The 26,208-nt window shown below is 56.9% G+C and overlaps 1 long non-coding RNA gene across 1 annotated transcript; it reads right to left on the bottom strand.

Moving 5' to 3' along the window:
• Positions 1-18,932: 18,932 nt before the first annotated feature.
• Positions 18,933-24,816, bottom strand: LOC116660233. The gene is made up of 3 exons (XR_004315644.1): positions 24,704-24,816; positions 21,038-23,663; positions 18,933-20,636 (listed from the first exon to the last, which is right to left on the bottom strand). It is a non-coding gene; the product is annotated as an uncharacterized LOC116660233 (long non-coding RNA).
• Positions 24,817-26,208: the final 1,392 nt, after the last annotated feature.

Genomic DNA, 26,208 nt, shown 5'->3' with positions numbered 1-26,208 from the left:
CGTCTGGCTGCCTTCTTAACCCTAAGGACCCAGAGTTGCAGGCAAGCTCCCCACTGCTGTGTTTCCACCAGGCATCTCCCTGCAGGAAATGTTAAATCTGTAAGTCACGTGCCTGAAAGAGGTTAGAATGAAGTAGAGGAAGGTACGTGAAGAATCAGCCCCTCCCAGCACCTGGGAAGGACGGTGCTGAGAATGGGCCGCTAGAGGTGGACTCTGCAGTGCAGGGCCAGCCCCCCAAACCACAGGCACCAGAGGGGTGGAGCCTGAGGGGAACGCCTCATTCTCCTCCTCTGTGTCAGCATCCCAGACACTTCTGCCGTCTTTCTCTCCCGGTCCCGCCGTGGGGATGCACAAGTCCACATCTGTGTGGCCCCTCCCCTAAACTGGCACGCGACCCAGAATTCTCCATGAGCAATGGGGGTGGGGGCGGGGAGAGGATGTTAGCACTCATTACGTGCAAGCACTCTAGGTACCTCATCTCATCCTTGGCCCTTTGAATTGGGCGTACAGTCTGAACTTCATAGCGGTGCCAACGGAAACTGAAGCGGTTAAGCAATTTGCCCACACGGCTGGAAGGCGGGGCTGAGCGCCTGTCTGGGGCCTGTACGTCCAGCCTCCTCGAGCTGAGCAATAAATCCGAGCTGGCCCACCGCCGGGCTCTAACCCTCCTGCGTAGGGGCCTCCTGGCAGCGGGGTTGCCAGTGCAGCAGGTTCCCAGGGTGGCAGGGCGAGTCGGACACGGATGCTCCCGCCTCCAGATCCCGACTGGAGGCCTGGGCGGGGCCTGAGCACCTGCACTCTAATGAGCTCTCAGATGCTGCTGCTGCTGCTGCTGCACTGGTGGGGGGGGTCCACTCTCTGAGAACCGTGCTTCCAATCATAAGAGTGGGTGTCTAACGAGGGAGCTTCAGCCTTCCAGCAGGAGAACATCTGGGGCTCGAGGGGCTTTCCAGCGACTCTGGCAGGGCCGAGTGGGCAGCGGCCCCGCGCCCCCAGGCTTGGGCCCAAGCCTTTGATGTGCTCCAGGTGGGGCTGTGCACTCAGTGCCTGATCTCTGGAGCAGGGCGCTCAGTGCTGGCTCGGCACCGGTCACGGTGCAGGCGGGAGCTGCCCGAGCACCTGGCAAGCGCGGGGAAACCGGATGGCAGCAGCGGGGCTGACGGGGGCTGACAGGCCACAGCGAATGCCGCACAGCCAAGTGCAGCAGCTGCCTCCACCTGTCCAGCAATGAACACAAAGCAGCGAGGGGGCAAAGGCAGAGCAGCTGCTCCCGGGGGCACCGCACGGAGGGCCGGGCAGCGGCCTCGCGATTCACACTCAGCCGGGAAGGAGCTTCCTGTCCACCCAGACTGTCCCAGGCGGCCTTCGGGGGGTGGGAAACCCAGATCAGGAGGAAACAGGTGATGAGGGCAGCCTCTGGATGCCTGTAAAGGTGCAAATGCCAGCGATTGCTCTAGTAAGAGCTAACATTTACTGGGCTGTTACTAGGCTCCAGGCAAAGCACGTTAGACGGATTACACAATTCACCCCTTACGACAGCCCTGTCAGGGATTTACTGTTCTCACTTGCCTGACGAGGAAAGTGGGGTTCAGAGAGATTGAGTACATTTCCTAACACAGCACAGCTGCTCAGTAGCAGAACTGGGATCTGAGCTGACACCCGTCTTCTCCAGATGCCATGCTCTCTGTCACACTGCCTCTCTTCTGAGGCTGGATTCCGACGGTTCATTTGTTCATTCATTCATTCATTCATTCATACACGCGTTCCCTCACTGAAACATTTTAGGTACTGGGAGTGAGAGAGGCAGGCCCAGCTTTTACCCTCAGGAAATTCACAGACGTGATGCAGAGAGGCAAGTGCCCTGAAGGGCAAGGGACAGGCTGGGGGCTAGATGAGGGCGGCTCCCCAGCTCGGGCAGAGAAGGGCCTGGGGCGTCGCTGGGAGCCGTGCTGCTTGAGTGAATGAGTGAAGGCCCCAGGGAAGGGCTGGCTTAGTCTGGCGGCCACGCATCCAGGCCAGGCCGCCCCACGGAGGAGGCTTGAGGGCTTCCTGGTCCAGAGGTTCCAACTTTGCTGCACGATGGACTCCTCTAGAGGCTGTAGAAGTCCCTCTGCCCCGGCCCCGCGCCGACCAGTCGGACTTCTGGGGCGGGGGACTCCCAGGTGGCAGCGAGCTTCGGCTCTCACCCACCGCCTGCCCCCGCCACGCTTCCCACTGAATGAGCCAGGGCCCAGGAGGCAGTTTAAAGGCCTGGGACCATCAGCTATGTTTTGTGACTTCGTCAGCTGAAGGTTGAAACCAGAAGAGAAAAGTGGTTGTAAGAAGGGAACAGCTGGACAAACGCGTCGAATGAGAGCATAACTCAGATCCAGGTTTATCTTTAGCTCTCTCTCCACGTGCACACCACCGCACAGTCACATCCTGGATCTGGCGTTCTGGACCACGGCTGATGCCAAAGAAATGTTGCCTCCTAGCCCAGGACTCGGCGCGTTTCAGAAAGACGTGGGAGAACTTTGAGCTCTCACTAAAGGGAGCGAGGGCCCCAGAGGGTGAGATGGGTCTTGGGAGGGTGTCTCTGAGAGTCGGAGACCAGGCAGCAACCTCAGGTGTTCCCAGCCCCGCCTCCGGCCCCTCATTGCCCCACCCCTGAGTCAGGAGGAGAAGCTCTGGCCCTGCCCTGATGCCCGCGCCCCAGGCCATCGCTGAGTTCTTTCACTCCCAAACTAGAAGTGCCCTATTGTGATATAGTTGCCGCCAACAGCAATTGAGCAGCAAAAAGGTTAATTGGATTAATTTAAAAAAAAACTCTGCAAAAGGAAGGTGATCAAACAGTTGAGCAGACTAGTGGAAAGCTAATGTTGTCACTAAATTGACTTTCAAATGAATTTTACATCCGTAGTTCATTTTACTTAATTCATTCTCTGCTTCCTGTGATTTGTTGACAGCAATTGATTATTTAAGTGAATAGTATCTGTGTGCCAGGATCGTTCAGTGACAGGAAATGCACATATGATCCTAACGCTGAGTGTTATTTACTTGAACTTGCATCACCTACTTAGCCTGTAAAAGGGATCGGGTCATCAGAGCCGCCCCCAATTCAGGGCGCAGGGCTGACCACGGGGACCCGGAGCGCTGGGGTGCACTCCGCACCAGAGGCTGGATGGTCCTGCACCTCTAAGACACCAGATCACAGCCTCACATCACTCACGGGCTGTCTACCACTAGTTCTTGTTTGTTTGCTTTTTTTTTTAAAGCAAAAAAAATTAGAAAACACACAGATTTCTGGGTTTGGAATCTAGGAATCTCTTGGATGGATTAGTAGCTGTGCTGGTGATGAGGAAAATATGATGTGTGTGGGGAATGCGGAGGGAAAATGAGGAGAGGTTGAGACTAGAGCCAGAGCAGGGCTGCCGGGTAGAGCGATGGTACACACACCACACACACAGACACACCAAACATACACACCACACACACACACACCACACACATAACCCAGTCCCAGGACCTGAGATTCTCAGACCTCCATGTGCGTCAGAATCCCCTGATGCTGGTTTCACAGGTGATTCCCAGGCTCCACTCCTGAGGAAATCTAGAAAGGGGCCCTAAAATCTGCAGTAAATAAACACCCCAAGTGGTGCTGATGTGGGTGGCCCAACGACCCTTTGAGAAACACCGTTTATCCCTAAACATTCTTCGTGTCCTGCCTCAAGCTCTTTTCCCAGCTGTTTTTGATCCATTCTGTGCCTTGCCGCCTCCTCTCCCACTCTCGCTGCCACTGCATCCTGCATCCATTCAGGCCCACCCTGAATCCAAGACGCTCTCATGTCAAGATTCTTAACGACATCTCCAAAGGCCCTCCTGCCAAATAGGACATGTTCACAGGTTCCAAAGGTTAGGATCTGGACATATCTTTTGGGGGATCATTATTTAATCTACTGTAGTGGCTTAGAATCAAGATGATAGCAGTGAAGTTACTGAAAAAATGTTGTTATATTTTGAAGGTAGAGCCAACAGGATTTGAGGGTTAAGAGAGTGAGGAGTCAGGAATGACTCCACGGCATTTGGCTGCACAACTGGCACGATGGAACGGCCATCATTTGAGGCTGGAAAGGCTGCGGGTGGGTCAGGTTCAGGGAGAGCGGAGACCAGAAGCTCAGTTTGGAACATCTAAAGCTTGAGAAGAGTGTTAGGCATCCAAGTGGAGACGCCAGGCAGGTACATGGATGTAGACGCTGGACTTCAGGAGGGGGTTCCTGGCCAGAGACGTAAGTCTGTGAACTACCAGCACAGAGACGGCGTTAAAGTCGCGAAGCTGGATCAGGTGACCTCAGTGGTGGGTATGGCGGAGGAGAGGCAGGATCTGTGCGCAGGGCCTGTGCCGGGCTGTGGGCAGAGACACGTCTGATGGCTCCTGCTCCCAAGTAACCCGCGGTCCAAGGTGGGAGACAGCCAGCAAGATCCATGCTCAGAAGCGTCCCATCTGCCAGCCACGCTGCTTCTCACGCCAGCCCTCGCGTCACCACGGGGACGGTCACGCTTCTTCCAGACGTCCTCCGAGCGGCCGATGGGTCATGGCTTCTGTCTTTATAGGCCTCTTTTAACGCTCAGTCCTCTTGCACAACCATATGTTTGAAAGAGTAAGAGCGAAAAGAAGGCAGGCAACCCCCCTGCCGTCTGGGGAAATCCGAAGCTCTCCAGGAAGGGCCTGGGCGACAGCTTCTCCAAGCTCATCTCCTCTATGAAAGGTGGTTCCCAATTCTGACTTTTTTCCAAAATAAAAGGCCAGTGAGACACATCAACTCAGATCAAGGTAACTCTCCCTATCTGAAAGGCATTGCCAACCTGGGTCTGCATCAGCAGCCGCCAACCCCCATTCCTGTTTGTTGAGAGATGAGAAAACAAATATATTGGCAGCTTGTTATGAAATATGTTCTCCCCAAATCCACTCTACTCTGTGTGATTCAAATCTATTTATACTCTTAAAAAATTAAAATCAATGCTTCTGTTTGGAGCACGGCCGTTTGTTCTTACTGAGTTTGCCTTCACAACGAAGCGCCCATAAAGCTGGCTGAGAGCTTTCTCCATTCAGGAAAATTGCGCGTTTCTGCAGGCGGTAGACGGGGCCGTGGTCCTGGCATAGGCAAGGGTGGTCCGGACGAGCAAAGCCAAGGTCAAGGCTGTCGTAGTTTGTTGACTGTCAGTTTAGTTATGTTTTATGGCCACAGAATGTAAAATAATGAAATTATGAATTTCCTTGAAATTATGCTCTTGGGGTAAAGGGAGGAGGAAGTTTGCCTGCAGGGCTGGAGTTTCAGTCGGCACAGTTAATTCACACCTTGTTTAAATGTGCGTATTCTCCAGCCCGGTCTTCCTCAGATGCGGCAGAGCCCACAGGCGCCCGCACACGTGTGCACCGAGCATGTATCGCGAGGACGTCACCTGCAGCGCTGTCAGCAATAGCTCGGAGCTGCAGACGGCCTCCGAGTCCACCGGCACACGCGTTTTCTGTGCCATCTATCAAATGAAGTGCTACGTGTCGTGTGAGAGGCCGGGTGTAGAAGCCTGCTGGTTTTGCCAAAACAAATACCGCAGACCAGGGGTTCACACCACAGACATTTATTTTCCCAAAGTCCTGGAGCCTAGAAGCCCGGGACCAAGACGTCAGCAGGCTGGTTTCTCCTGAAGTGTCCCCCCGTGGCTGGAGACGGCTGCCCCCTCCCTGAGCGCACGCCTGAGGCCTCTGTGTCCCGAGCTCCCGCTCCTGAAAGGAGACCAGTCATGCCCACTGGGGCCCACGCTAATGACCCGCTTTAACTGAGCTACATCTTCAAAGGCTTCATCTCCAAAAACAGTCACACTTTGAGGGGCTGGAGGTTAAGGCTTCCACATGTGAATTTTGGGAGACACAATTCAGGCTGGCACTGGACGAGCCTCACATACTCTGACTTGGAAGAATGGCCATGAAATTCTGCTTAGAGAGAGAAGGAAGCTGCAGGGGAGTATGTATCGTGTGATCCTAGTGTTGCTTTAAAACCTGTGTGCGTGCGTGCCTGTGTGTGCATGTGTGTGTGTGTGTGCATGTGTGCGTGTGTGTGTGTGTGTGTCTAGGACGCCATCAACAGGCGCACACTGACCGGGTAGCAGGGGCCTCTCTGGCAGGTAGAACATGGGGCAGAGGACTCGACTTCATCTTCTAAATGTCTGTATTGTTAGTTTGAACTTTTTTTTTTTTAACAGCAACCAAGCAATAAATTTGTAATTCAGTTTTTTGCAAACCTGGCAGGACAAAAGGAAGGCTGCTCTCACTCACAGGGAGGGTCCAAAGACAGCGCACACCTCAGCATTTCTGCCATCATTACATACTAAGTGCCTACTGTGTGCAAGTACTTGACTACAAGTCTCACTGATCCCCACCCTACTGCTGTAAGCTGCACACCAGGGCCCCCTTCTTACAGCTGGAGAACTCGCACCTGGAGCATGAGTAATACAAATTCCTTGAGAATCAAAAAGGGTCAACTGAAACATGCGGGCCAGATGGCAGTGGGAACCATAGACTCACCATTGAGATCAAGGAGGCTACAGGGCCAAGGACAGTGCCTGGAACAGTGTGTGTCCCCCTGGAGAAGCAGGAGTCCAGCCACAGACGCAGACAAAGGACCAGGTGCCTGGGATGAGTGCTGGGCGGGGCCACACTGATCCCGGGGCTGCCAAGGATGGGTTTCATCCAGAGACGGGACTGAGGTCCAGAGCAAGGAACTAATCTGGGAATTCCAGACCAGAGCTGAGAGCTACAGCTTGATGATACGGGGTGAAGCCTGGGGGTTCTTTCTTGGTCACGGGGCAGAGCTGCAGAAGGCGTCTTTGCGGTGGGACTGAGTGCACAGTAGGTGATGAACACTGGCTAATGTCCTCCTGTTCTGAAGCTAAGGAGTGTTATTCGCGCACTGGTGACATTTGGGGTGTCTCCATGCTTCTAGCTAACATTTTTATTCTTGCCCTCAGGACGGGTCAGAGTTCACCCAGGCATCGGGTCCAGCTGGTGATTTCAAAGAAGGAGCACTGGTCGAAGCTGTGCACAAAAGCAGGGAGAAATAGAACTCTCCAAGGCAGAGCGGGGCCCCGCAGGGAGGAAGGCAGAGCCAGGAGATGGGATTCAAGGTCTCACTGCCCCAGACGGCTGGAGCGGCCAGGCTGGATGGCACGTTACGTGAAGACTCGAGGTTGCTCACTCGGCTCCCAGTCCAGGCGAACTCATGGTACATCACGCCACAGCCACTAGGAAAGCTCCCGCATCTGCCGCCTGCGTCCCTAGAAGCATGGCGTTTCGGTCAGACGAGGTGAGGGTCCGACCGTCCTCAGGCCTGGCCAGACTTCGTCGGGGTTTGGGGACCAGCTGGTGAACACTAGCAGCAGTTGTAAACCAGCAGCCCAGGGGCTGGATCCAGCCTGCGGACACTGTTGTTTGGTTTACGTAACACTGTAAAAAAAAACCACAAAAGGCAAAGGAAAAAACAAGCTGATCAAAAGCAAAAGTTTCCCAACAAAAACCCAGAATTCCAGCAGCTTTTGAAAAGTTCAGAAGACCCAGCACCGTCCTTCACGACGACACCTGTCTGGGCCTGAGCACCGTCTGCTTTTTTCAGATGCAGCGTCCACCTAGCCGTTTGCCACAGGGCTCACCATTCCCAGTGGTCCCCGAAGAGCGAGACTGGGGGCTAGCTGGCCTTTTATCACTCAGTTTGCAGAGCAAAGCTTTTCCAGAGCCACGTCTCTGTGAAAAGCGGGAACATGAGAGGAGACGGCCGGGTGGTTCTACTGTACCTGCGGCTCCGTTTATTCTCCCACGCGTCTGCTGTGTGCAGATGTTTGAGTTTGCGGTCTGCGCTCAGTGCACCCAGAGGAAGCAGCCCCGCATCTAGGAAGGCCTGCTGGGGAAGGGTTACACTGGCGGCAGAGATTCAGCGTGGAGGAGAGACGGCTCAGAGGACGCAGCACTGCGGAGCGCAGGCCCCGAAGGACTGTCACAGGCAGGCGGACTGGCTTCCGGGTTACTTCAGTGGGCAGACGGACAACGCGTGTTCCAGGAAAGCAGATGTCAGCTTAACACGTGAACCAATGTCTGAGCAACGAAGCTTTCCGAAGGAGCAGGAGCAGGCAGGAGTGGAGAGCGGGAGGGATGAGGCCGGCGTCGGGGATGCGCCAGGAAGAACGAAGGAGGAGGCAGCCCCAGCCAGGGATTCCAGGCCTGCCGTTTATTCGCCGTGGCCTTGAACAAGTGCTGAACTTGAGGCCTGCAAACAGGCATTAACATCACGCTGCCTTTTAGGGAGGTGGTGAGGGTAAAGCGAAAGCCATAAAATAAAAACCAAGTAAACGCTTTTGCGTGATGCGTGTCCTGTAGTAAACACTCAGTAAACGTTAGCGGTCACTGCTTGTGATCAGGCGAGACGTCGGACAGTTATTTCCAAGAGTGCTGCTGAGCCGAGACTCTGTGCTCTCCTCTTCCATCACTTCCACTTCCTCCCCTCCACAAAGTGACGAAAAAGAAGGAAAATGAGGAAACCGCAGCCTCATTTTCCTGCCCTGCGCTTCTCACTCCCATCAGCACGCTTCTCCTCATGAAACAGCCACAGGCGACGTCCGTGAGCGGGGAGCTTTATCCTCAGCTCCTCCTATGGCCTCTGCTTTGGCGCCGTGCGTCCTGGAAGCCGGCTAAGGTTTGCAGAAGGGACACTCATCCGAAAGTGCCCGCTCGTCACTCTTCCTTCAGATTTAAAGTTGGTTGCAGTGACGCCGTCGGGGGCTGAGTCAGCGTCCAGATCAGTCAGCTTCTCGTGAAAGGAACTTGGAACCTGGAACCGGCTGCTGGGTGTCGGTTTGATGTGATTCCCGATCCACTTGGTGATGACTTAAGTGAAGTTGTTTTAATCCACGTGTTTATGACAAAGACCCAAGTTGGTTTTAGAAGTAGAGTTGTTTTGAGGAAAGAACGAAGTAAGCTGTGTGAGGGTGTCGTGACCCGTGGCCAGCCGGTCAGCACTCGGGGGCCCGGCGGCCAAGTGCCCGCCGGGGGCTTGCTGGTGAGGGCGCGCGGAGGAGCGGCCGTGGCTGGCGGCGCATGGAACACGCAGGGCGAGAGCCACGGCAGAGAGGCCGGGTCTGGGCCGAGCGCCCTTTGCTGGTCCAGCTCGTGGAAGATCGCGAGACACTCGCTCCTCTTGGCCGGCAGTGGTGTCAACTGTGCGGCAGTCTCAGCCAGAGAAGGGACAGCTCCTCCTGCCGTGGGAGGGACTCCTGTAGGCACTGGTGCTGGCCCTGTCACAGTCCCTGGAGTGACAACCCCAGAGAGCCTGGCCACACCGGTGCCTCAGTTCCCTAGCAACGTGCTCCAGCAACAGAGGACTTTTATTTTGCGCTGGCAGCTGGATGCCACCTCTCTGTTGGCAGAGCCGGCTCTCCTGAAGCCACAGCTCTGAGAGGAGGCACACCTCGGGCTGAACCTGGACTTCATCTCTGTCCTCTCCCCTGGCCTGGAACAATGGTGTAGTCAGTCTGTCATTTGTTGGAGTGTGTTGATTCTTTGTTGCCTTACTCTAGAAGCTATTGGCTTGTGAAATTATTGTAATTCCCACGAGGAACCTGTGCTAAGTTACCGGTAAAGACAAACTGGTCTCTGAGCTGAATTTGCCACTCCCCAAACAAAACCCAGACAAACAATACGAAACGCCGAGCCGTGAGATGAGACCAAGACCTCTTCCCTGGAGCAGGGGCTGGTGTGTGCTGGGTGTGCGGGCTGCTGAACTCACGGTTTATGGCTAAACTTGGTAGAGAAGGGGACGATCGTGAAGTACATTTGTTCCCTCTTCCAGCAGAAGCTGGCTGAGGCGGACACCGTGAGACGCACACCGGTTCCTCCTTCCCAGTCAGACCCCGTTCTGTGGGAGAGGGAACGTCACCAGCACCTCCAGAGTCCCCTTCGGCACAGCTGGTTCCGACCGAAGATTCGAAGTTTCTTTCTCATCACATGAGCATGAGAAAGCTCTCACTTGCTTAAGCCACTGTTCATCAGATGTTCTGTTACTTCCAACCAAGCAGAATCTCCACCATTCTCCAATCCTCAACTAGGTGTCCAGCGATTCAACTCTGACGTTATCTGCCTGGAGTTGCCATCAGACCTCGCAAGTTAAGGTCTCAGTCCCACTTCAGGCACCAGTCCTGGGCCACCCGTCCCGTACTTCTGACCCACCGTCCATAAATCCCCACGACCCCCTCCTCGGGTCTGATGATTTGCTAGAATAGCTCACAGAACTCAGGAGCACACTTAACGTTTGCCGGCTTCTGAGAAAAGACATAACTGAGGAACAGCCAAGAGGAAGAGCTGCATGGGGCCAGGCACGGGGGTGTGTGCAGGAGGGCGAGACCGGGTCGCCGGCCATCGGGGACTGAACTCAATCTCCTGCCCCCTCCCTTCCTCGGAGATTGCGTGGGTTAGGGTCCCAAGCCCCAGTCTTTTAATCACGCCTTGGTCTTTGGGGTGACCAGCCCCATCCTGAAGCTGTTGGGGTCCCCAGCACGGGTCATCTCACCAGCATACAGAAGACATTATCCTTCAGGAGAGCCCAAGGGTTTAGGAGTTCTGTGCTAGGAGCCAGGGACAAGGACCAAATATTTATTTTTTAGTCTACCACAGACTCGTATCTAATTCACAGGCCAGCTACTCACTGGGTATCTCCATCCATTTTCACTGCATAACAAAGCACAAGATGGTCCCTGACTTAGGATGGTTTGACTTACGACTTTGCAATGGCATGAAGGTGAATACACATTCAGTAGAAATCCAATCAGAGTTTTGAATTCTAATCTTTTCCAGGCTAGTGCTACACAGTGGGGGTGCGCTGGTAAAGCTGGGGCACTCCCAGTCGGCCCCCAGATCACCAGGGTAAGCAGCCAGCACATTTGTAACCATTCTGTACCTACACAACTGTCTGTTTTTCACTTTCAGTACAGTTCTCAACAAGCTACATGAGATATTCAATACTTTGTTGCAGAATTGTCTTTGTGTTGGATGATTTTGCCCTTCCGGGGCACCGCGGCCCCCACGCTCAAGTCCTCATCCAGGTCAGAATCACAGGTGCTCACCTGACTTGCCTGCCTCACTCACCTCTGTTACCGGGCTGGCCTCTCAAGGCTTTTGAGTTGCAACCCCTGCATTAAACCTACCCTGAATTTTCTCTGTTTTACCATCACCCCCCATTCCCCGCATCTTCCCTCCATAAAATATGCACATTGTTATCTCCCACTCATTCAGCATAATCCTGTTACTGCACCTTATGGAAAGCTTTTCCCAGCTTGAGGTCAGCTCCTCAGAGAATCCTTTGCCTTTCATTGAAGCAGTGCCAAAAACCCCACCTCCTTTTAAAAGCCTGGCTTGTCTTACTAATGGTGAAACAGCGTGCATTCACCTGGATTCAACATGTTTAAAAACAGGACCCTGCAGTCAATCCCCTCCTTCATCAGGTCTCAGGTCAAAGCTTGATTCGAAATACCCCTGTTTCTGAGCTACAGAAGGTGTTCAAGACACAAGCACAGAGTCTTCATGCAAAGCAGCATCCCCCACATGAGGACCAAGAAGCAGACTGAGTCCTTTTCAAAGAGACACATTTGGTCCAAATTTGGAGAATCGCTGAGGGCAGTGACTCTCCTGGTGTAGTCCTCGGAGCATCGCCACCAGAACCACCTGTCAGCCGGTTAAGAATGCCACGTCTCCGCCCCACCTCTGACCCAATGGAGCAGGCACTCTAGGGAGCAGCCCAGCAGCCTGCGTTCAACCAGCCTCCAGGTCATGCTGACGCACGCGGTAGCTAGACAGCCACCAACTAGGGCCACTCCCACCGCCGGGCCCCGTGGTTCCAACCTGAGCTCAGCACAGTGAGCGGCTGCCTCCCTCCCCTGACGTGCACCTGCAAAAGGGGCAGCTGGCTCTGCTGCCCTCTGTATGTTTTCCAAAGTCCCTCATGGCTGCAGGTAAGTGGTTCCCAAAGTGGCTCAGCGTCAGCACCGCCCGAGGACGGACGCCCAGCCCGCCTCCCTCACCCGAACCAGGAGGTCTGGGCTGGAGCCTGGAGTGTGTGCAGCTCTAACAGGCTCAGGGATGCTGGTGACCACGAGGGCTCGGAAACCCTTTGTAGAAGGTACCTGCTCATGGGTTCACCTCTTTCCAACTCCCACTGTCTACAGGTTGGCACTTGAATTCCTGGAAAACTATTTTCAAAGCCTCTAGATTCTGCCGCTGGTTTTGGAAGGCTGCTAAGTGGCAGTGTGGTGGCTACGGAGTGGCACACCTGTCTTCTCACCACACTGCCGCGGAGTGGCACACCTGTCTGGCCTGCCGCACCGCCGCCACCTGCAAACTGTAGCTTTTGCGCCCAAATGCCCACAAGGCTGAACTATTCGGCCAGCCTGCCCTTTGGGGCTCTCTGCAATGCCGTTTGACCCATAATGTGCTTTCTGCCTGGCCACAGGGGATTGTTGGCAGACCTTCTGGAGGGTTAAATAAATGATGGGCTTCTTCCTGGTCACAGGAAACCATCTCAAGGTCAATGATACCGCGAAGCAGGGCTTTACGGAGCTTGCTAAGATTAAAACATCAGCTCCCACTAACCACATCCCCTCGTTTCTGAAACTTTGAAGCTTCGTTGCTGCAAAAAGGAGCACAATCAAGCCTCGATAAAATGTTAATAGCCGGAACTGCGCTCCGCAGCCAGCCTGCAATTAGCCGTTGCTACGCTACGGACAGAGCCCAATCACGGTAATGAGGCAAACAAAGGGAGGGGGATTCATCAGGGCTCTGAGGCCAGCGCGCAGCCGGCTCCACTCCAAGTGCTGGTTTCCGAGGGGCAGCAGCTGTGCCCCTGGGAAATCTCAGTCCTCCGCAAGGTCCGCAAGGTCGCCGGGCTGGGGGGGTCGGGGGCGGGCGGGTGTGACCTTCCCAGTAAGGAAGGCTGGTGTGCGGCATCATCCCTCCCACCACCATGAGGACGCACGCGTGTGAAAACCGGTGCTGCCCCGACTTCGTGCAGGAACCCATGCGAGAGCGCGCCGCCTTCCAGGACTCTGGTCTCCCAAGTGTGCTCCCGGGAGTGGTCGCATCCACTCCATCTGGGAGCTTGTAAGAAATGCAGGTTCTCGGGCCCACCCGGCCCTCCTGCGTCACAGCTGGATTTTAACAAGATACCCAGCTGGTCCGTGTGCACACGGAAGCCGAGACTCCCTGCTCTGGGAGACCTCACCCTAGTGAGGACAGCAGTTGTTATGACAATGACAGTGACCCTCACTTCTGCCGGGTTCTGTGTGAGGCATTCTACACGAGACTCTCCCTCCATCCTCACCATCACTCCAAGGGACTCTCCCCATTACGCACGTGAAGAAATGGAGGATCCGAGAAGTTAAAAAACTTGTCCACGTCCACTGGACTAGTAGGTGGTAGGAAACAGAAACATAATTTCAGGGTTTCCTGATGGCAAAGCCTGGCTTCTTAGCCCCTGGTCTGGAACGCGACCTATCACACGCAGGTGGAGGGTGATTAAAAGTGACCGCAGTTCAGATCAGCGCGCGGCAACGGGTCGCAATGGGCTTAAAAAGGAGGACAGTTTTAAGGCTGATAAAGGGGCAGTGATCCCCTTTGGTCGGAGATCAGGGAAGAAGGAAGTAGCATTTGCGCTGGAATTTGAATGAGAAGTAGGATTTACACAGAAAAGAAAAAAAAAATGATGGGAAGGGCATTCCTGGCAGCCGGATCAGCACAGCAAAGTGCAGTGACCTGAAGACGTGAAGAGTGTCTCCCGGGCCAGCGAGTGGAGCACTCAGGTCTGGTGCGTGTGTGAGCGGGAGCTGGGTGACGGACAGCCCTGAAGGTCGAGGGAAGGGTCTGAATTCATTAGGAGGCGACGAGGATTCACTGGGGGTGTCTGACTGCGGTGTGGGGGGGGGGGTCAGGCCAAGCTCCAGAGAGAGCTGTCTTGGAGGTTATGGTCTGCACAGAGAAGACCGGGGGGCCGGAGAGCCCCAAGCCACCGCGGGGTCTGAGAGTCAGGGAGGTCCTGGGGGAGGGTCCAGGGCACTGGGAATAGTCAGAGCCTCCGATGGCGGGCTCCCACCCAGGTGACCTGGGAGAACACTGAGACAGAGGGAGGGGTGGTTTGGGGGAAAATGGCACAGTCTGAGATGGAGGACATCTGACATGGCTCACAGCTTCCCATCAGCAACACCAATGTTCATTCGATAGCTGTTGATGCAGAGGGACGGCGAAGTCAGTAAGGCCCAGAAGCGAGCCCGCGGCGGCTCACGGTGACGGGTACCCTGTTCAGGGCCCGAGCTCAGTGCTCTGCAGGAAGGGTCCTTCTGACCCGACCTGTCACGTCTTCACTCAAAACCCAGGACACGTCTTACAATCACCCGGGAGCTTCAGAAAACACCAGGACTCACCTCCTGAAAGATGTGTGCACGGGCGGCAGTGAGTGACGGTCCTGGGCTCAGAAGGCGAGGGTCTCGGCTGAGCCTGGGTGGAACTTCCAGTTCTGTCGACGCCCTTCAGCCAGACCACCAGGAAGACACCCAGTGAAACCAGGCAAATGCACTCCTCACTGTGGAGGTGGAGAGCGCCCCCTGGGGGGCGTGGGGGTCACGGGCGTGTTCTGCCCACGAGGAGGTCTCAGAAGGAACCCATCACAACACTGGAGCCTTGCTGGGAGCCCTGGGGGAGGGTCTTAGGAAGTGGGGGTTGCTCTGGATCCGGTGTCTTCAGAAAGCTGGGCACTGGCATAACTATTTCAGTCAATCTCACTTATTTCAGGGGAGACGAGCGTGAAGACAAAGTTGAAACTGGTAAAGGATAAACGGGGAGTCGGAGATTTGCAGATACTACTGTACACACGGCAGACAGCAAGTTGCTATTGTAGAGCTCGGGGAACTACATTCAGGCTCTCGTAAGAGTAGCCTGTGATGGAGAAGAACATGAGAAGGAGTATGTTTGCATGCGTGTGCCTGAAACATGATGCTGCGCACCAGGAGGTGTCACGACACTATAAACTGACTGTCCTTCAAGTAAAAAAAGTAGCGGCCACTCGTCTCGGCCAAGAGAGGGGGTGTTTGGTGGGTGGTGCTGCCCCTGTTTTCGCCTGTGCTTAGACGACACCGCGAGGCAGACTTGCTTCACCTCATTTTGTCCTGGTCACCGAGCACACTTGTCTGGGGCTGGTGAAACCGGTCCTGTCTACCAGGAGCGTAACCTGGCTTAGCCGTGGGCGCCAGGCTGCTCCTGAAGGTCAGGCCGCCCATCCCGGCTCCCCCACCACCCGCAGAGGGGCGGGAAGACAGAACAGAGGCAAAAGGAAGCGCGAAGAAGGTGCAAATGTGAGAAAGTGAGGAGAAGAGGAATGAAGGGGGTCGGTGAGGGTGGGTGTGGGGAGACCAGTCCTCACGGATTCGGCTTCCAGCTCTGAACTGGAGGCGTCGCCGCCGAGCGTGGGTGGCAGCGCAGGAGGCCCCCAGCGAGCCACCAGGACGGGGGGCTGCCATTCATTCCCTTGCCCCGCCCCTGCTGTCCGGGGGACGTGCCGCCCCTGCCCCTGGGATTCGTGCCCTTTCCCGCCATCTTTCTGGCTTCAGCGACTGGTGACGCTCAGTTTGGTGTGAAAGGGCATCTGCTGGTGGAAGGGGCGGAGGGTGAGCGGTGAGGCGAGCCCAGCCGGCGGGTGTGTGTGTGTGTGCGTGCGTGTGCTCACTCCGGCCTAGAGAAATCTTGGCCAGACTATTTCCACCCAAGATGCCTGCACTGAGGGCCTCCTGGCACCTGGAGTCTGGCCCCAGAGCAGGTGTCTGCAGCCTCACCTCTGTTCCCACCTCTCGAGAGGAGGAGGGGCCCGCGCCTGGGCCCTTTAAGCTCCCCCTGGCTGGCGGTGCCGTCTGAGAGACCAGGGCCCTTTCTCCGCTTTAGGGCTGGCTCTACCTACGAAACCCTGACAACCCAGGGCCTGGGACACGGCAGGACCCAGACGGCCCCAACATGCTGTATCTTTTGTGCCCTTCTCGCCTTGGCTCAGGCCTCCCCTCTCCCTGGAAAACCGGGGCTACCCTGCCCTAGTCAGACTCCACAACTGAATGCAAAGGCCAGCCTCCCCCAGCGGAGTCAGTCCCGCCCGGCCGTGCTCCCAGAGGGAGGCCTGCGCCCCGCTTCCCCGGGAAGCCTCTGCTGCCCTCCTTATGTGTTCCTCACCTGAGTGTCGTTCCAACTGAACAGGGCCTGGCTTATTTGCCGCTTGGTCCCCAGGCCCTGGGACTCAGCCGGGCTCATGGTAGACATCTGGTAAATGTCTGGGAAGGAAGGGAGGGGAGGGGAGAGGAGACCCTGAGGTGTCCTAGAGGTGGGGGGTGGAGGGGTGTGCAGAAACCCTCCCTCTGACTGAGCGCAGCCTGGTTGCTGCTAAAAATGGTCGAGGGCTCCTCACCTGGGCCCCGCGGCAGCCCCCGCCCCTGCGCCTTCCCCAATTTGAGCGTCTGCAGAGTCAGGAGCGAATGAGGCAGACCTGGGAAAGTCCTCAACTGGGGAAGGATCTGGGCCAGGGAAGCAGCAGCTGTCTCGGTGTTAGTTCAGGAAGGCCTCAAAGGAGGGGTGACTGGCCCAGGCCCACGTCTCCCCTGTTGACACAACCCAGTGACCATTTCAACCCAGGGACTTTGACGCTCTCTAGAACCAGCTCCTCACCGAAGCCTCGGAGAAAACCGAAACCAAACTAAGACCGGAAGCAAAGTTCCCTGGGAAGCAAGATGGGGAACTGGGAGACATCACTCAGGAACAGCCCCCTTGGGCAGAAGCAGAGGTCGGCGGGCAGCACGCACGGGGCGGCGGGTCTCTGGGCCGCAGGGCCTCCGTCTGGGCCCTGCAGGGGGTGGGGGCCTGCGCGCCGGGACGTGGGACGTGCGCGGCATGGAGCCTCCGGGTGCAGACTCAGGCGTGAGCACTTCAGTTTCGCCCTCTGCCCCGGCCTCAGCGGAGCTGCCAAATGAAAGCGATGATCAGCACGTGCTGGTGACTCACAGCCTTGTCACCAGTGAGACGCGCAAGAGGGCCAGGAGAGGCGGGGAGGGTAAGGGGGATTTCCTTCCAGCTTGCGGTGTGCCTGGCGGTCAGCACCTCAGGGCTCACCTCCTGTCAAGTCCTACCTGGAGCCGCGTCGGGGACCACAGAGGCTCAGAGAGTCAGCCCCGCGGGAGGGAGGAGGGGGCTGGGAGCCACATCTGAAATGTGCTCCTGAGCCCACTCCACAGGGCACAGGGCAGCCTCTCGCAGTCTGTGGTTTCAAAGATGCCTCCCAGAGTGGAAGGAGCAAAGGCCTGGAAGTCAGAGACGCCAGGGTTCAAATCCCAGCCCCCCCACCTCCCGTTCTGTGATCTCCCACAAAGCGTGAGAACTCCCCCGAGCTTCTGTCCCACCTTCTGTCACCAGAGAACAAGGCCTTCCTCCGAGGCTGCAGAGGAGACAGGACGGAGCAGAAGGCCTGGCATGCTGGAAATGCGCGGGAAAGGAGGTTCCCTGCCCCCATCCCCACCCCCTTCCCAGGATAGCAGCGGGCTCCCCAACACACGAGACAGCCTCCTTTCTCATGATTTAATTATTCAGGAATCCACCTGAATCTAAACACTCTGTGCGTGAGTCTTTGGCAGAGGAAGCACCTGGCTGGAAGTGGTGGCCCGTGGGTTCCGAATATTAACTCTCTGGTGGGTGAAGCAGAATTTCTACTTTGTCCTAAAGCCTGTCCATCCACTGCAGGGAGGGCCTCACACTGGAGCAGATGGATCGGACAGCCTTTCCCATCATGATTTTATCGACTCTAATCACCTCTCTGTCTAGATGTCGAGCCTCCAAGTCTTCAGCTTCAAGTGATTCATCTCAAAGGCCACGCCCACGGCCCTCCTCTGCTGTTTAACGGGAGAAGGGGTGCTGGGTGCCCCAGAGCCTTAGCTGCCTCGTCAATGGGAAGGCGCGGTTGTCCCTGCCACGCTCCCGCACGCTGCCAGCCAGGCAGACAATGATTAAGGGGCCCTTTAAAACCCCAGCTCCCTACAGTGCTCTCCACCGACTGAGCAGCGGGGGAAGCGTTACCGAGCTCCCCTACGCCTTTCTTGAAATTACCTCCTGGCTCCAAAGTCCACTTCGGAGCAGGGCGCTGGCCACATGGTGCAGAACGTTCACCATCCGTCACCTGTCACTTGGGCACGGAGCCCAATCAGATCATCAGTGGGTCCTTCCAGCACCCACAGACTGGGAGCTAGCTGGGGCGAGGGGGTCCCTTGAGGGGCCGTCCAGCCTGACTGCAGCCCCTGATTTAACTGAGAGGTGACCTGAAGTGTCGCACGGTCCTGGGGCCTGGGCCACCTGTCTTCAGCCCCAGCTGGGACCACCACATCACCTGCTGACTGGTCTGCTGCCCCTGACTGTGTTCTTCACCAGGCAGCCAGAGTGATCAGCTTGAACTCTAAATGAGGTCAAGCTCTGATTATCCTGAATGCTATCTCAACTCCGTGCCTGGCCTCCGAGGCCCCAGGTGGCCTGGTGCCTGGCAGGTCCCCCACCCTCAGTCTCTAGCCCTCTAGCCCTCTAGCCTGTGCTTACCAAGCTCCAGCCACACTGGTCTTCTCGCCCCAGCTCCCCAAATGTACCAAAATCTTTCCAGCCTCAGGGCCTTTGCACATGCTCTCTCCTCAGCTTCCTTGTGTAACATGAGGACAATAACATGTGTTCCTCTCAGGATCGTCGTGAGGATTAAAAGACTGGAGGTGTCTGCATGTGATGGTCATTTCATGTTCCTTGCAGCCTTGCCCTCTCCCTCCCGCCCTCTTCCTACCCTCTCACTCAAGTCCAGGAGATGCTGTGCTGAAGCAGGGACAGCAGGTCCCACAGGGGTTGCTATGGGAACCCCAGCCCCAAGTGCAGTATCTGGGGGTGCCCACCGCTGCGCGGGGCCGGCTGCAATGACTCTGCCTTTTGGAGCAGAAAAGCCCAGCTGTTCCTGTCCCCTCGGTCCTGACTCAGGTCGATTCACAGAACTACAAGCAGAGCAGCTGTGCAGCTTGGGGAGATGGGAGGAGGAATGTACCCTGTAAAGCCCTCGGCTTCCAGGCTCAGGGGAAACTGGCAGATGGGAAGAGCATCCTCAGCTCAGGGTTCTCAGGCTGGAAACAAGCCCTCAGAAGCCGTGCAGCTGATCGAGCCAACAGCAAACCTGCAGTGAAGCAGTGCTGGAGCCCAGCACTGAGCTGGGCGGGCAGTGAGGGGTGGGGGATCAGAAAACATCCGCGGAGAGACGTCAGAGGAAACAAAACCCGCAGTTGACAACAGCAGCCACCACGAGCGAGCCGCTCCACAAAGTCCTTCCCCAGCTTCTCCGAGGCCGGTACTGTCAAGCGCGCCAGGAGAGGCGAATGCGCCCTTTCACCCCGCGCAGGCTGGTAAGCTACCGCGCGTGCCTGAGTTGCCCGGCCGGGAAGGGTCACCTGGGGTGACCTGATCAATTCATTTATTCATCCCCCCCGGGAGTTTGTTGAGCATCCGTGTGTTTGGGGCTCTGCACTGGACGTGCTGGGAGTTCAGTGGGAGCAGCTCAAGGGCACGCAGGTGACAGTGATACTGGCGAGGGCCAGAGAAAGGACAGTGAAAGCCACGGGGCAGGATGACGTCAGTGCGAAGCGGGGAGGTGACGGCTCAACTGGGCCGTGAAGGATGGATGGGTGGTAGGTTAACAGCGGAGATGATGGACAGGGAGGGGGACTTCTCAGGGGGAGTCAGCAGGGACAGCTCCCCTGGGGGGCCCTGGGGCCCTAAGCCAGGGCTGAGGCCAGACCATGAGCCCAGGCCAGACTGCACACGGCCCTGTAGGGGACGCCAAATGATCTGAATTTCACCTGGTAGGGAAGGGAGGCCTCTGAAGGGTTTTCCGGAGGAAGAGATGGGGTCAGATTTGCCTGATACCCATGCCCTCATGCACAGGATGCACTGAGGAGGGGTCAGAATAGGGGCTGAGATCCAGACAGGGGACTGCTGACACTGTCCGGCAGCCCAGGTGGGGGTTGAAGGGACTAGGGCTGCGGCAGGATGAGGAAGAGGGACAGTTAGGAGAAGCATTTCAGAGATGGAATGAGTAACCCTCACTGGTGGGACAAAATTACGTTCGTTGCTGGAAACCTCCGGGTGTGTCTCTGTAGTGACTGCACGTGCAGCTGTGTGTCTGTCTCCATGGATGTCACGTGCACGCACGCCTGTGCACACGTGCGGTTAAGGCTGCCGTGAGTGCGCACCGGGGGCCGTGTACGCACCGTGCGTGTGAGTGGCGGTGTGGGCTCATGCACGTCTGTGTGGCTGTGGCTGTGTCTGTGTGTCCGAGCCTGTGGGCTGCGTGTCTGTCTGCCGTGAGCCCCCCCCCACCCCCCATCATGCTCCGGGCTCAGCGCAGAATTCTGTGCGCCAGGCGCCCCCAGGGACCTAAGCTGCTCACAGGCTCCCACTGCTAAGGCGAGCTGCATCTTGCATCCCTGTTTGATGCTGCAACATGAACCCCGAGGCAGCTCTTCAAAGGGAGCAACTGAGGAGGAGAGAAAGGAAGTAAACACGGGGATTAACCCTGTGAGCTCACCCGCTCCTGCCCGGCCCTGGCCCAGCGACCTCCCCCGCGGCCAGGCTTTGATTTGACAAGGGCTGAGGGGGTTCCAGAAGGGGCCTGGGGGAGAGGCTGGGGCCCCCACAGCTTGGGGAGTCCCCTTTGTGGGTGTGAAACAGGCAGCCTGCTCCCAAGGGCAGGGACAGAGGACCCCCTCCCTTCCCTCTGTCCTTCCTTTCCTCCTTCCTCCCCTCTCCTTCCCTAACCACCATTTCCCAGGACTTCAAGGCTTCAGACTGACTCCCGTCTGTGTACTAACTCTGGTGTTTAGTGATCGTGTGATTGTGGGCACGGATGCCTCTGTTTTAAAAGGCAACGGCTCTTACCTCACAGGGTTGCTCAGACTAAGCAAGTCCAGGCACGTGGTACACGGCACGGTGCCAGGCTCGTCAGAGGAGCTCGGCCAACCGGAGCCACCAGGACCTGTCATTGATGCACAGCGGTCAGTGGGGCATCTCCCCATCTCAGATGGCTTCCACGCAGCAGACAGAGGTTTATAAAGGGCCAGGTGCAGGGTGCTTGGAGGGGGCTCAGAAGGGCAAGGGCCCACTCTTCCAAGGAAAGGGGTGGAATGCCGGAGAGCTTCCTGGAAGAGGTGACTCCAGAGTCTTAAAGGACAGCTGGACTGCACCACGTGAGTCTGGGGTGAGGGCGTGCAGACCAGGGAGAGGATTTTGCTGAGGTGTGTGGGGGAAACAGCAAAGACCCTGCCGTGGGTCCAGGCCACGGGTCCTGTGTGGGAAGCCTGCTGTGACCACAGTGCTGGGCAGGCCCTGTGAGTGAGGGCCTCCGTGAGGCTCCATTTCCCCTCCTCTTCTCAGTTTTCTTTTGGCTGGAAAAACTGAAATACAAAAGAGGGTCACAGAGCGAGGCCAAGAGCAGAGATCTGGAGTTTCACAGCAAGGGAGACGGACCCTGGGGAGGAGCTTGGCCTCCCCCGCTCCTCTGGGCCCTTCCAAGTGGTGCCTCGACTGAGGAGATGCAGGACCCGGGAGCTCTTGGGCTCAGGAAGCAGCAGGGACTGGAGGGGACGGAAGCACTCGCTTCCCTCCAGAGACAATGCACTGAGCCAGGGCCCTGAAGTTGATGAGAAGGAGAAACCAGGGGCCAGAATGCCTTGGGGGATGCAATCTGCTCCGTGGACAGGACTCCGTCTTCCTTATCCCCAGATCCCTGGCCCTCAGCAAATTAAGTGCCCCGCATTCCCCCCCGGAAAGTAAGAGATGCGGAGAACTTTCTGCAAGTAGCTCCGTGAGGGGAGCCTGCAGGCGCTCCTCAGTGTGCCCTGAATGAGTGACGGTCACGGCCATGTAAATTACGTGCGTCAGGCGCGTTCACACGCTAGCGTCTCATTTAACACGAGCAGTGCCTCCAGTTTGCAGAGGAGACCAGGTAACCTGGCCAAGGTCTCCAGGCCGGACTTCACCCCAGCTCTACCTGACTCTCCGTGTGCTTCCCCCTAAACCATGCAGCTTCTCATGTGGGGAGACAGGGCAGCTGACCAAGGTAGGAAGCCCCCCTCCCCCCTGCAGGTGAGGGGCACAGAGGCCGGTTAGGAGGGGATAAAGGTGAGGTCGCGGGCACTGCCCACCACCGCCCTCCAGCTCCACATCACTGCCTTCCCCCCACCCCTTGTCCCAGCACCCACGTCATCTGAGCACCTACTGTATGCTAGGACCAAAGGGAACCCAACAGACACAGAACTCCTGCCTTCACGCAGCTGAGGCTCGAGTGGTGAACACGGAGGCGAGTTAGTCGAGTGAATCCGTCATCAGGGAGGCAGGTGGTGGTGGAGGTGGTCATCCTCTCGGCTCTTCCCGCTGCAGACACTGCTCCCGGCCGGGGAGGAGGCCCAGCGCCGGCGACTTCTGTTCCTGGAGGCCTCTGCGTTGCTGGGTGAACCCCAGCCGCAGGCTGCTGTTGCCAAGCACCCAGAAGACACCCCTCCCCTTCCTGGCTTTTGTTTTGTGAAAACACATTTTCAGAAAAATCATGCTGCATTGTCTGAGGCAGGGGGCGCTTCGATGGGGTGAGAGGGAAGCAGCTGCAGTGGAGAACTGGGCGCTCCTCCCACCCAGAGAAGGGGCAGGCGTGGGAGGCGGGGCCGTGCCCGGGGGGCCTACTTGTCACACAGGCTCCTGAGCGTGGTGAAGATGCAAACAGTCCCTTGCAAACACATGCACGCGTGCGCACCCGCACACACGCTTGGCAGCGACACCCTAGTGTTTCCCACCTGCAGGGTCTAGGACACAGCTGTTACCTGTGGCTTCCGGGGTAGGACAGAGGCCAGAGGACCCAGCCTGGCCGGGGGTGCTCCCTAGGTCCCCTGAGACCCCGGCAAGAGGCGGGAGGAGCCCCACGTCAACGGAGATGCAGCTTCCCACCCTCGCGGCCACCCCCAGTCCCTCACCTCGCTCCCCCTACTTCACGCTCAAACCCCTTCCTGGCATCTGAAGTCCTGTCTGTCTGACCCTCCTCGCTGAGCCTCACCCGTTCTCTCCTCCAGGGTCAACCTCAGTCCAGATCCCGTGTCTGCTTTCCCAGCATCGCCCCCGCGGTGTCTGAGTCGTGGAGACAGGGCCGGGGGTGTAAGAGTGCTTCCCAGAGGGGAGCTATGAGGATTCAGTGAGACAAGCCACGTGCAGCCCTCAGTGCACCGCCTGCCCACGGAAAGTGCCCCCCAAGCCCGGGCTGTTGTCACCAACGGCCTGTCCAGGGGAGGGGCAGGCACGCGGGTGCAGGGGCGCGGGGCCTGCGTGTGAGCGCTGCATCATGCCGAGGGGCTGCAGCTCCTCGCAGCAGGCCGTGGGCGGCGCTGGCGTTCTCCAGGCAGGGTGTGCACTTCAGAGCGCCTGCCTGGCCGCAGCGTGCAAGACGGGTCTGAGTGGGGGAATCCAAGGTCGTGCCGTTGCATGCCGTTGGCCCCGGTTGACAAGGACGGCTCTTCAGCATCTGGGCAGGCAACGTAAGGAGGGGGGGGCGTCTAACCTATTTTCCAGCAACACCTCATTTTTTAGTGAGTAAGTGACTTTAGAATCATGTTAATTGCGCTGTCAGGGAAGTTACACAGCGGGAGACGGGGAAAACCTTTAAAGAGATCGCGAAATAGAAAATCCACTGATATGGCTCTCGAGGGGACAGTGATTCAGGGCCACAGAAGTATCAAAGTTTCTGAAAACTTGATACTCCCCTCCCTCCCATCTCAGACCCCACACACTGACCCGAGGAGGTCTGTTCCTCAGTATGTGCATTAGTTAGGACTCTGCATCGCAAGCAGTAAAACAAATAAACCCTCTGCTCAAACTGACTGAAACAGTAAAGGGAAGTTATTGAGTTGCATGATGGCAAAGTCTAGAAGGAGCTTCAGGTAAAGCTTGATCTAGTGGCTCAAACAGTGTCATCTAAGACCGGATCTCTCTCTGTCCCGCTGTCTGTAACGTAGGCTTCCAACTCAGGCCTCACTTAGCGGACCTCCAGCAGCTCCAGGCTTCCCCTCACAATGACAAACGTCTGCGCTGGGGCCTGACCTCACGTCCTCACTCTACACTTTCCAAGCCAAGGAGAGTCTCTCTTCCGGTGGAATAGCTCCTCTTTCCCCCACGTCTCCTTGTTTCCTGTTGGTACTGATGCCAGTCTTGATGTCCCTCTTGTGCCCTGAAACCCTGGGTCCGGCTGCCACTAAGCCTGTCCACCTGGAGGGGCCCCAAACCCCACATGTCACAAGCCCAGCTCATTCTGACTTCCCAGACCCGTGGCCCCAACCTGCTTTCCTCTGTGTTCCCACCGCCACCACTGAGCTGGACACTGGGGCATCCTGGACACCTGCCTCCCCCTCATGCCCCCAAACCTAATCAAGCCCCAGGCCACACATCTCTCTGGAATCCCCCCTTCTTTCTAGCCCTACCGCCCGGCTCACGTTGGGTGCCTCGGGGCCCTGGGTGACCACCAGTCTCTATTTAGCCGAGGTCCCCCATGCTACAGGACCTCCTCACCTCCCTCCTCCACGTCTGGCTCTGTCCCAAGGGCAGGGTCGACGTCACTGTCACTGCTGAGAGGGCTACAGCCCAGGACAGGGCCTGGCGCTTAAAGGCTCCCACCGAAATGTGTGGCTGGAACACATAAACGGACGCACGAGAGAAAAGAGTTAGGAATTCTTCTTGGGAAAGAGTCAACCTCCCCGAAGGCCCAAGAAACAGGACATGCCTCTGACCGACCACCCGTGCGGCCCGGCGGGGTTGGTACCCCAGCCCCACCACCCCCTCCTCATCGAGTGAGAGCTGCCCACCATGGCAGGGGCTGCAGAGAGGCTTCTGGTGGGAGGTGGCCCCCAGAGCAGAGGACTCCCAAAGGCCCTTCACATCTCCGGATTCTGGATTCTAAGAGTCCAGCTTTCCCTGCAGCTCAGTAGTTGGCCCCAGTTACCACCTGGAGCAGCTAAAAGTTGAATTGCTCTATTGTTCGAATTCACCAGAAAGCCAGCACACTGCGGCAGGGGCCCCGGGAACAAAGTGTGCTGGTTTCTGCCCCACCCCATGTGGCGGGCGTGCGGGCTGTGACACTGAGGGTGTCAGTTCCTGCAGCGACGTTTAAGTGTGCGTCAGGGAGGAGGCAAACATGTGAAGAGCTCCCACCTTCCTTGACCTGCTGTGACTTGGCAGAGATGCCAGGCTGGGGACAGCCGCACCAGCGTGGGAACAGGCATGTGGCTTCATGGCGTGGGTCTTCCCTGTGAGGTCGCTGCACGTCGACAGGCGAAGACTCGCTCTTATCCCTGTGCCGTTAAACGAGGCCGCCCTCAGCCCTCGGCAGGCTGGGAGGAAGAGGTGAAGAAGGAGACGAGAGCTTGGTTTTGCCGTGTCCTGCCCGGGCGCGTTCGCTGAGCTGGGCGCTGCCAGGCACGGTCGTAGCTAAGCCTCATATTAACCCTGAAAACAAACATCCCTGTTTTCACAGATGACGAGACAGAGGCCCAGAGAGGTCCCCTGACTTGCCAGTTGAATGACTGGGGAGCGGCAACCCTGAATACAAATCTGTTCCCACAGCCCAGGAGGCCCCAGGCTGACAAGACAACCATGTTTGGATCTGAGGGCCTTGGTGACCTGTGTCCGGGGGTTTATCACACTTCTTGTGGCTCTGCCCCCGGAGGAGGGGCCTGAGCGGCACCCTTACAGAACGCCCCAGTGCTTCGTGTGCGAGAAAATAATACACATAGAGCAAAACGGGCTCTCTGCCAGCGTTCTCCGCCTTCTATTGTGCTGGTTTGACTTTTTGTTTTTTTAATACAAAGAGGTACCAAGAAGCCAACTAAAAGCAAGTCATAATCTCCTTGGTCAAATTAGCTTTTGTTGACATTAAAAAAATGATTGACAATACTTACTTCATCGCTTTATAGTATATACACGTACCAAATCATCATTTAAACACCTAGAACGAATACAATGTTGGGTGTCAGTTATGCTTCAATGAAACTGGGGAAGAATCTAAATTTAGAACATTC

Source organism: Camelus ferus, chromosome 27 (assembly GCF_009834535.1).
Source record: "Camelus ferus isolate YT-003-E chromosome 27, BCGSAC_Cfer_1.0, whole genome shotgun sequence".
In the NCBI taxonomy this organism is placed as follows: domain Eukaryota; kingdom Metazoa; phylum Chordata; class Mammalia; order Artiodactyla; family Camelidae; genus Camelus; species Camelus ferus.
This window is presented reverse-complemented; position numbering and strand designations above follow the sequence as displayed.